Below are 10944 nucleotides of genomic sequence, written 5' to 3'. Positions count from 1 at the left end.
ACTTTGCTTGTGTAAAGTCTATGTATGTCTTTCTTTACTTAATATTTTAGTCTTGACTTTATTTGTATTTAATTTAATTGAATTTAAGATAATATTCAAACACCAGTTATAGTGGTAAAATGTATAAGGCTCATCAGACATTATTCCAACATATTGTACCTACATTTTATTGAATAAATCATTGAATTTGAATTTGAATTTGATGGTGGACATGAGTTCTCTCTCTTTGTGGACCAATTCCAGTACCTTGGTGTTCGGAGTAAAGCTGTTCCAGGTTATCTTGAGCATTTTCCTGTAAATCCACATTTCGAAAGCTTGCAGACGGTTATTATTTATGACGTAGACATCCGCGAAGAAAGGATTTTTGAACATTCATCCCCTAAGGCGGTAAAATAGGGGTTTGAAATTCGTGTATCCCACGCGGACGAAGTTGCGGGCATAAGCTAGTATTATAAAAAAATCATGTGGGTATGTAACGTTATACCCAGTTAGTTATACCTGACTCAGTCACAGGGTCAGCACCCTTGTCCAATATACATAAATGTGTGTTTGTCAGTCTGTCTCGAGGCCGATTCACTTGCAACAATTTACGCGGTAACGATAATAAGTTGGAATCACTTTTTAGGGACCCGTTGTAATTTGTGCTATTTAAAAATATTTTTTAAGGAGCATTAAAAGCGCTTTTTTACAGGACTACCTAAAAAAGGAATGTAATTTTTTTGTATGTATGTGAGTTTTTTAATCCACTATAACTTCTTAATGTCTGAACAGATTACATCATCCCGAGTGACACTAGCAATAATAAAAAAATTAACGTGTTTTTTCACTTTTTAGTTCGTTTACATATTGGGCGTTCGTGTATTTTAATTTTTACGTTACAACTTATTTTTTTTTCGGAAACTTAAATAGTTTCCACTGGATTTAAAACCCAAGGGCCACTGGTAGAGATTTATTATAAGAGCTTCCCGGTCCACTTTTTCTTTCTTTTTCTCTACATTGTTCCAACTTTCTGGTACAAAAAAGAGCTACTTAGTTGTAATTTTGTTAACAATAAAGATGTTTAAATAAATAAATATTATATTGAAATAAATAAATAAGTAAATAATAATTATTATAAAATAATAATAAAAAAGTACGAAAAGAAGTCTTATTAAAAAATCATAAAAGAAGTTTTCCGATACCGGGAATCGAACCCGAGCCTCCTGGGTGAGAGCCAGGTATCCTAGCCACTAGACCATATCGGATATGATTTGAAATGGTAAAATTTTTGACTAAATATTAATATACTATTACTAATATACTATTACTTTACTTAGAATGAATAAATGAAATGAAATGACTAATACTATTACTATGTTATTAATAATTTTATTTTGAAATTTGATGACCTAATTATTATTTATTTCCTTTTTTTGCATCATGAGGTTATCAAAAAAATGGTACATTCTCATCATATTCTGATGAGACTGACGTTTTGAAGTGGTTGAATATTTTGTAGAAAATTGCACAACCATAATATTAAAAAAAAAAACACATACGATAAAATATAAAGATTTCAAGGGGCAATTTCAACTGTTTTTCTCGTCACAATATTTATAACCTTAGAAATTAAAACCCGTACTCTAGTAATTTGTTTAATAAACATATTACAATATACTTAATTATTATTAATTCAAATTCAAATTATTTATTTTTAAAATTGGTTAGAGTAGCAAACAACCTTGTATTGTGCTGTACATTGTATTTTTGAATGCCAAAACTCTTCAATGTCAAAAGTAAAATTCTCGTTAGTAATAATCTTTTACCATTAAAGCTACGGAACCCTCCCTGTATCCGCCGGTTCTGTGCACAGGTTTTTTTGTTGTATAGTAGTCTGTCGGGCTTCCTGCGCGCCATCGATCAATTTACGCTTTAATCTACATAGATAAAACCGTTGTCTGTCTGTTGCACTTGCCTTTAGGGCTGGAACACATCATCTCGGCGAGCTTTCGTACTCATCGTATCTGAGTTTATTGTAGGCTCTTCTGAGACCTGGGCGCGTTTGAAACCCTCGTCGCTTTAGTTTTAAAACCTGATTAATTTTCATCCTTAGAAAAGCTGTGACATTATTAGTTTTACCCCGACTGTGGTGAAGCGGAATGCCGAGGTATCGTTCAATAAGGGAAACTGCTTCAAAATAAGTTCAACCTGAAAATGAGGTTTATGATTGCGCAGTATACAATAAAAACCTCTCCAATTGTGTGAGTGAGTTAGACTCATACGCCAAGGGTTCCGTACTACCGTTATTATTAATCTAAGGTATAGTATCTTAACATAGACACAATATATAACACTTACTAACTTTTTTTTTTAATTTGCATAGCGCTTATTATGATATTCATCAATTTGGTTGATTAATAAATTTTGTTGTTATTGCGGCAGTAAAAATACACACTCTTTGAAAATTTCAGCTATCTACCTATTACAGATCACATGTGATACAGCCCGCTGACAGACAGACGGACGGACAGCGGAGGCTTTTAAGAATAACACAATTTAGGTACGGAATTCTAAAAACAGATTACAGTAGGGCTGTGCCCTTATTTGAATCTGCGCAGACCGCCATGTAGCAACTTCAGATTTGTTTACTTATTTTGAGAGCACCCTACGGTGCGAGCACGTTTGTCGCACCATGTACCTAACCACCGCGGTGATGTGTTCCGATCCTTATGCTTGCCGGTAAATGATCGTTTTTACCTAAATTATGGTTAATGAGTATAGTAGTCTGACAGCCTCGTTCATCTTGTAGCTGTATCATGAGGTCCAGGGTTTGAATCCCGGATAAGTCAAAAAATTATAGTTTACGCAATGTGTCAGGTTATCACTTTTATATAGAGTCCGTATTGAAACTACTTATTTTTGTAATGGTCAGATGCAAGTTACTTTTTCGTCCACAATCACTATTATATATAAGTTACTCGTAAAGGTACGGAATGACACACTATACCAACCCGATTGCCACGTCGACCTGTCGCGTACTATAAAGCTTCATGATTTTTCGTCTTATCACAGAGAAGACTTGTTAAACATTCCTTCACTGATCTAATTAAACAAAAAAATCAGGCACTTACCTACTTAGACATAATATTTTTTGCACGACATAACAATTTTACATGCAAAATAACATTTAACATTGTCTAAATTTCTAAAAGCAAACAGTTAAATATTTGCGCGCTAAGCTTCCATAAAACTAAAGGAGTCAATGATATTTCAACGTAATTTCAGTAACAGATAGGAGAAATCGACAAAACTTTGATTAAGAACTGGATCACATTTTTTGTGTGGAACTTGTATAATATGCTCCGTTAAGTCTCTCATAATAGCATAAATCCTAATCCACAACATAATAAAAATCTTCGTAGGTAAGTACATAATATATTGATGCCTGTTAAATTTAAATCTATGAATCACAATGTTAAATCGGAAAATACTTATCTAGATTAGAATCCGTGCTTATAATGCTAATTAAGAGTTTTCAAAATCTTTGAATTTCTGGAAGTTTCGATTTATTTGACTTAATTAAAAGTAGCCTATCTTACTTTGCAAATATTTAGCTATATCCGAGCAAATAATCACGTCAATCAAACACACTACCGCATTTATAATATATACTAGCGACCCGCCCCGGCTTCGCACGGGTGAACATTTATTTTTTCTATTTTCCGGGATAAAATATAGCCTATACGGATTCGGAAGAATCCCTCTAAGTAATGGTAAAAGAAATTTTGAAATCGGTCCAGTAGTTTTCGAGCCTATTCAATACAAACATACAAAAATACAAAGGATTCCTCTTTATAATATTAGTATAGATTATGAGTAGATAGTGATGTGTAGGTAGTGATAATATGTACTTACTGCGAAGTGTCCTCATTTTAGATACAAAAACAAGTGTAACTTAAAAATGTATAACACCCCCGACAAGTGAAGGTTACAGTAACTAGAAAAGAGCTGATAACTTTCAAACAGCTGAACCGATTTTCTTGGATTATAGCTAAAAACACTCTCGATCAAGCCACCTTTGAAACAAATAACTAAATCAAAATCGGTTCATCAGTTGAGGAGCTACGATGCCACAGATAGATACACAGATACACACGTCAAACTTATAACACCCCTCTTTTTGGATCGGGGTTTAATGATTCCAAATCGTCTCTAGCCCTTAACTAAATCTCTATGTAAAGGGAGCGACGCAAACGTTAGAATATTTGCCCCGATGGAATCCAAGCCACTGCTAATGCGGCGAGTTGGTCTCGCTAACGTTTTTGGCAAACTCTCAACTGTCACACGCATCGCGAACCCGACGCTCACAGGAAACCACACCACAGCTAGCGATACTATTAACAGGGCTCTCTCCGTCACTCGTTTCATACAATCGTAGTTCCAATTTCATTTGAATATTAAGCAACCAAAGTCCATGAAATTTTGCAGGCATATTCTAGAAACTAATATCTGTGTCTGTGGTGTTTTAGATTTTTTTTTTAAATATGTAGTTTTAAAATTACAGGGGCTCAAAGATTTGTATGTAAATTTTTAAGACCGCGTAACTTTAAAACCGAATATTTTAACAGAAATCTGGAAAACCACAGACATAGATATTAGTTTCTAGAATATGTCTGCAAAATTTCATGGACTTTCGTTGCTTAATATTCAAATGAAATTGGAACTACGATTGTATGAAACGAGTGACGGAGAGAGCCCTCTTAAAAGGAGGTTGGCGAATTTTGACCCAGCATTTTCAAAAACCGTTCAGATTCAGAAATCATTTAATAATAATAATATTTTTCAGAGTATTTTTCTGTGTAAACCTGATACTTTTAGAAGATGGGGATCGAAAATATAATTATTCACAAGCACACATTATAAATAACCGTAACAAGGCAATACAAGTGAATATCTTTTTTCTCCCAACTTCATTTGATCGACTTTGATCAAGTTTTTTGTTAGACTGGTTTACTAGAACAAGCATGAGAAGTTTGATTCGTGAACGTGGCCTTGAGGCTCACGGTTCTGTTAGTTTGCGTCTGAAACTCTATGGAATTCGCCAATCTCCTTTAAAGCTGACTAAAGTACCTAATTAAATCCATACTAATAATAAATAATTAATTTACTTTAGTACAAAGACTTTAGTCTTACAGACATAATTTGCATATCCAACGTAAAATGTATAGGAAAAAAAAAATCCAAATCGGTCCAGGGATCTTCGAGTAATCGGGGAACATACATAAAAAAAGATTCTGACGAATTGAGAACCTCCTCCTTTTTTGGAAGTCGGTTAAAAATCAAGACTTCCCACGAGATTTTTAAAAATCACTGACAGTCTTTAGACAGACAATCGATCTTCACAGACAAAGTCACGGGTGTCATATAGTCTTAATATCTATCAACGCACAGCTCAAACAGCTAGATAGATCATGCTGTTTGGCATGCAGATAGCTATCTGACTATTATGACGTAGCTAAGAAAGGATTTTTGAAAATTCATCCCCTAAGGGGGTAAAATTTGTGTAGTCCACGGGGATGAAATCCCAGGCACAATGCTATTTAATATTTTCAATGTATATTCTACTGTCTTCAACTGTGTTACGCACTTTAAACGCGTGTTAAAGGAATTCGTATTCTGAGAGGCTCATATTTAATCTCTTTCACATTACACCGCTATGTGCTTTTACATATACCTACGAAATACCTACTCGGCAGCGCTAATTTTGTTATTATTAAGAGGGATAGATTGGTAATAATTCAAAACATCATTAATAGAACATCATACTCATAAGAAAGCTCAGAGAAAGCTACGAGTATACTACTACGACGGATTTAGCTGAAGTTTGGAATGGAGATAGATAATATTACCAGATAGGCTACTATTTATCACAGAATCAAAGAGTTCCCACGGGATTTCGAAAACCCGAAATCCACGCGGGTGAAGTCGCGGACATATCGGCTAGTTATTCATAAAAACAACCGTTGTATGCAAATGATGAAGTTAATCGGTTGAGCGTAAAGTCCGCAAATCATTTTATGCCAAATGATCTTTCAATCAAGAATCAAAACGAGAACCTTAAGGTACGGTTTTGTGAACCATAAGTTAAGAGAAGTAACCTTAGCACCCATCCCAGCGCTTTTTATACAAACGTAGTTTGGTTCTCAGTTGAATACCTATTAGCTAATTAAACGCTATAAAATTTTGTAGACACCTTCTAGAAATAAATACTATCTGTGATTGTAGTTTGTCAGATTTCTGTATAACTATGTAGGTACCCTAGTTTCAAAGTTAAACGATTGTTCTCAAAGGTGTGTGAAGTCTGCATTTGGCCAGCGTGGTGGACTATGGCTTAAACCCTTTTCAGTATGAGATTCAAATTCAAATTTAAATTATTTTTATTCAATTAAACTTTTACAAGTGCTTTTGAATCGTCAAAATAATCTACCACTGGTTTGGAATGCCGTTTCTACCGAGAAGAACCAGCAAGAAACTCGGCGGTTGCTCTTTTCAAATGTACAATTTACAAGAGGTAGAGGAGACCCGTGCTCAGTAATGAGCCGGTGCGGCTATGGGTTGATCATGATATGATGTGACTTTCCGAATACCACCTTAATACTCGCACATCGCGGAAATCTTCTCAGAAACCCTTGTTTAAAGCGCACAGTGGGGCACTCTTTTTGTGGACTAAAAAAATGACATGCAAAAAAAAAGTTCGCAATCATTTACCCATCAAGCACAATAGCCACCGTTAACTCTGTCATGATGCTGGCGCAGACTGAAGCAGTATCATAGATGGATCTGCGAATCAGTGAAGCCATTTTTTATTTGTGTAACAAAGTTTAGTACGTATGTTGAACTAAGTGTTAACTAAATCATTTACAATTATTTCAACGTATTTTTAAAGTAAGTGTAAATCATTTACTCTTTTTGTGTAAATTATAATCTGGTTAAACGCCGTGATTTGACTATTCAATCACTCTGTCCATATATTCACACAGGTTTCTTATAACTTATAATGTATGCTTGTTGCAAACAAAGAAAAACATTCAAAATTAAAACTAAAAATTAAAAGACTTATGAAGGTGTAGTGTTGATAAAGAAGTATCATTTCTAGACTTCGCTGCTTGATTTTTTAAAAGTTCTATCTAATTTTATTTCTCTGATAGAATATATTTTCATAATCGTGAAGTGATTTCCATTTTAAGTATAGAATGCACCTAATATAATCTTGGTTTCTAAACTAGTCGGGCTTACGTCGACTAACCACGTGAGTCCAGCCAGCTTTTTGTATGTCTATATATTCGTTTAGTCTGTGGATGCAGGATGCGAAATAATTATACATTCCCATTCAAATGTACAACGGTATTGTAAACGGCACACTTTTTGATGATTGTGTATAATTTGTAAGTGCGCTGTACTGAGCAAACTGCTGGTGCCTGGTGCAATGACATCTGATTGCTTTTACAATAATTACTAGATGATGATGGTGATAGCGTGATGAAAGAGTAATGATAGCCTAGTGGTGCGGTTTCCGTCTCTTATGCGGGTAGTCGGGAGTTCGATACCGGTAATGCACCTCTAAATAAAATTTTCAGAATTATCTGCGTTTAAAGCAATTGAATAAGACTTGGAGAACATTGAAGAAACCTGAACACCTGAGTTCTCCATAACGTTCTCAAAGGTGCGTGAAGTCTACCAATCCACACATGGCCTGATTGGTGGACTATGGCCAAGCCATTCTCATTCTGTAATCATTATATTTTTATCTGACGTCAAAACACGCGCTTAGTATGCAAGCTTCTATGAAATACTGGCATGTGACGTCACAATAATTTGAAGTGCTTAGTTTAATCGAATTAATTTAAAACGGTTATTACACTTTAAACTAATAAAAGACGTGGATTTTACGTATTTTGAAGACCCTTTATTAATAATCTCTGAGATATAATTTATTTTAGACATAAGCAAAATACGGTATTGTGTCAAAAGTAAAAACATACTTATTCAGTCGATGCTGTTAAGAGGGCTCTTTCCGTCACTCGTTTCCACTCGTTTCATACAATCGTAGTTCCAATTTCATTTGAATACTAAGCAACCAAAGTCCATGAAATTTTGCAGACATATTCTAGAAACTAATATCTATGTCTGTGGTTTTCCAGATTTCTGTTAAAATATTCGGTTTCAAAGTTACGCGGTCTTGAAAATTTCATACAAATCTTTGAGCCCCTGTAATTTTAAAACTACATATTTTTAGAAAAATCTAAAACACCACAGACACAGATATTAGTTTCTAGAATATGTCTGCAAAATTTCATGGACTTTGGTTGCTTAGTATTCAAATGAAATTGGAACTACGATTGTATGAAACGAGTGACGGAGAGAGGAGCCCTGTTAAGTATACCTACAATTGATAAATTCTTTAGCGACGCAACTGACATGAGCTTTCAGTTGGCCTTAGAGCTCGTTCACACAGGCTGCGTAAGCGTAGACGTAGCGCGTAGCATTGCGTTATAATATATGAAAGTGTATGAAACATGACATGCCGCTTGCGTGGCATGAACGTTCACGTAGACGTAATGCGTGCAGTTACGTCTATGGGTTTATGCGCGTCACCACGTGTCACGTGTACGTGCTGCATACGCAATTGGTGTGAATCGGCCTTAATGGCGTAGTGAAACGTTACATATTACTACAGCGTTATATATGATTTGAAAGAGCAATTATTGAGTTTTCAGACTCTTCTCAATAGAATCTACATTCCAAACTTCGCCCTAAAACAGCATCTTTTGTTTTTTTTTTTTGCCTTTGAGGCGAATTTCTACAGATACAAGACTAAAATCGAAATCGTAAATGGAAACACTGTTCCGCATTCAAATCGCACGATACTAATATAATTACTATGTTAGTGCATGTATTAGCAGGTGGCAACGACACGCCGTTTCAAAAATAGCTAAAGCACTTCCGAACAAAAATAACAAATGGAAACTATTTTAAAACACAGGAAAAGTGCAATTAAATAAGTACTTAATACTTTTTGTCCTTCCTCCCTCTTTTACTTGGCTGTTTGTTTTTTTTTCTTTTTTCTTCCCCGCCTCGAGCACAATGCTAACTTTTAACTTTTTTTTTATTTCTTGACAGTCGCGGTCACTTAAACACTACTACATTTTCAAAGAATAGCGTTTTAAAGCTTTTTTTCTTCGTTTTAACGAAATACAGCCCGGTTACTTGCAATTCAAATGCCAAACGAAAACTTTGTAGTTTTCGTAATGTTTTCAGTCACAGATATGAATTTAACCTCATTAATCAGATTTTAATCCATACTCTCTGCTTTGTAGTTTCATTGCTGAGGGTCTTCATCCCTTTCCATTATTTTTACTTTTTTGGGAGTTAGGGGTCCAAAGCTCACTTACCTATGTCAGTATAAGTTTTTTTTTGTAAATAAACATTATTATTCCTTGTCTACATTGTTAGGAGTCGAATAAGATCTTGGAGTGTAGTAATAAAATGATGTGATGTTTTGTATAGCAGTAGTTTATGGGGCTAGAATTCATTAATAAGAAAATAATTAAAAAAATTATAATTTTCGAAATTTTAACATAATTAATTATTATTAACGTCACGCTGTACCTACCTACGAAAGGCGATCAATGACGTCACTAGGTATAATCAGTAATCACACTTCACACTAATATTGTAAAGGCGAAAGTTTGTGTGTAAGTGTGTGTATGTTTGTTACTCCTTCACGCAAAAACTACTAGACTGAAACTGGATTTGACTGAAATTTGGAATGGAGATAGATAATACCCTGGTTTAGCACATAGGCTACTTTTTATCCCGGAAAATCAAAGAGTTCCCACGGGATTTCGAAAAACCTAAATCCACGCGGGCGAAGTCGCGGGCATCGGCTAGTCAACAAAATCTAATTTTGTACGTAAAAATAGAGTAATTTCTGCGGGCAAATATTTTTGCTATTGTCTAAGAGTAAGTAAAAGTAAGGAGTTTTCTTTTTGTATATGTAAAAATATCATAACCCTCAGAAATGAGGAATAGAACAGGGTGAGAGAGAGACCTAATGTAATGGTTAAAATATCCTTTTAAATGTGTAAAATTGAGTTAAATCAGTGCAAAGGTTTCCCCGCGCATCCATTTACATGTTTTGCATGTTTTTGACATCAAAGGCCGGCCGGCGGTGGTGGTTGTAGTGCTCAATTTACGTCAGCATTTAATTTTTAATATTAAACTGGATAGTGCTTCACGGTAAATTTTACTTTTATTATTTTTGTGCCCTTTCAAGCTTTCATGATGATGTGCACGCTTAACGAAAATATTCGTCGTATAAAATAATTTCGTTAAATGGTTTTTCGTCCGCCAAATAATGTAACGTGTAACTAAGAAAAAAAAACCGGCCAAGTGCGAGTCAGACTCGCGCATCAAGGGTTCCGTACTTACAGAAAAAATAAAACGATAAGAATCACTTTTGTTAGGGAACCGCAAAACTAATTTTGTATGTAGAGGCTTATCGTTATTATCTAATTAATTTAAAAAAAACCGACTTCAGTAACCACAAAAAATAAAAATTAAAAAAGTACTTAATTTAATTTATTACCGAATATATTATGTATACAAGATACAAGTTAGCCCTTGACTGCAATCTCACCTGGTGGTAGGTAAGTGATGTTGCAGTCTAAGATAGAAGCGGGCTAACCTGGAAGGGGTATGACAGTTTTTATTAAACCCATACTCCCTTAGTTTCTACACGGCATCATACCGGAACGCTAAATCCGGTAGGATGACAACTAGCCTCGGCCGAAGCCTCCCACCAGACCAGACTAATGATTTAGAAATTATCAAAATTCCAGACTCCTGCCGGGAATCGAACCCGGGACCTGCGACTAATAAGACCCTGTGGTCTTTCATCACACC

The 10944-nt window shown here is 35.0% G+C and overlaps 1 non-coding gene across 1 annotated transcript; it reads right to left on the bottom strand.

Moving 5' to 3' along the window:
• Positions 1 to 1172: 1172 nt before the first annotated feature.
• On the bottom strand, positions 1173 to 1244 carry Trnae-cuc. Its single transcript has one exon. It is a non-coding gene; the product is annotated as a tRNA-Glu (tRNA).
• Between the last annotated feature and the right edge of the window lie 9700 nt (positions 1245 to 10944).

The sequence above is a fragment of the Maniola jurtina genome, chromosome 20 (genome assembly GCF_905333055.1).
Source record: "Maniola jurtina chromosome 20, ilManJurt1.1, whole genome shotgun sequence".
Classification (NCBI taxonomy): Eukaryota; Metazoa; Arthropoda; class Insecta; order Lepidoptera; family Nymphalidae; genus Maniola; species Maniola jurtina.
This window is presented reverse-complemented; position numbering and strand designations above follow the sequence as displayed.